Raw genomic sequence first — 346 nt, 5'->3', positions numbered from 1 at the left:
TGACAATAAAAGCTTCTTGACTTGACTTGACTTGAAATTCTCCTGTTCCATCCCACCTTCCACAAACATGAGTTTAGGTGTTTGTGTGCATGTGGGATCATATGAATTTGCCCTGTAAAGGACCAGCATCTCATCCAGGATGTATTCCTGGTTCCACCGTGACCCTGAGCAGGATAAAGCTCTTTATTAAACCTCCAGTTTCCTGGTTCTTCCGCATTCTCCTGTTCCATCCCACCTTCCACAAACATGAGTTTAGGTGTTTGTGGGCATGTGGGTTCATATGAATTTGCCCTGTAAAGGACCAGCATCTCATTCAGGGCGTATTCCTGGGATAAGGTCCGGTTCC

The sequence above is a fragment of the Tachysurus fulvidraco genome, chromosome 14 (assembly GCF_022655615.1).
Source record: "Tachysurus fulvidraco isolate hzauxx_2018 chromosome 14, HZAU_PFXX_2.0, whole genome shotgun sequence".
Taxonomy (NCBI): domain Eukaryota; kingdom Metazoa; phylum Chordata; class Actinopteri; order Siluriformes; family Bagridae; genus Tachysurus; species Tachysurus fulvidraco.
Note: the sequence above shows the minus strand (reverse complement) of the source record.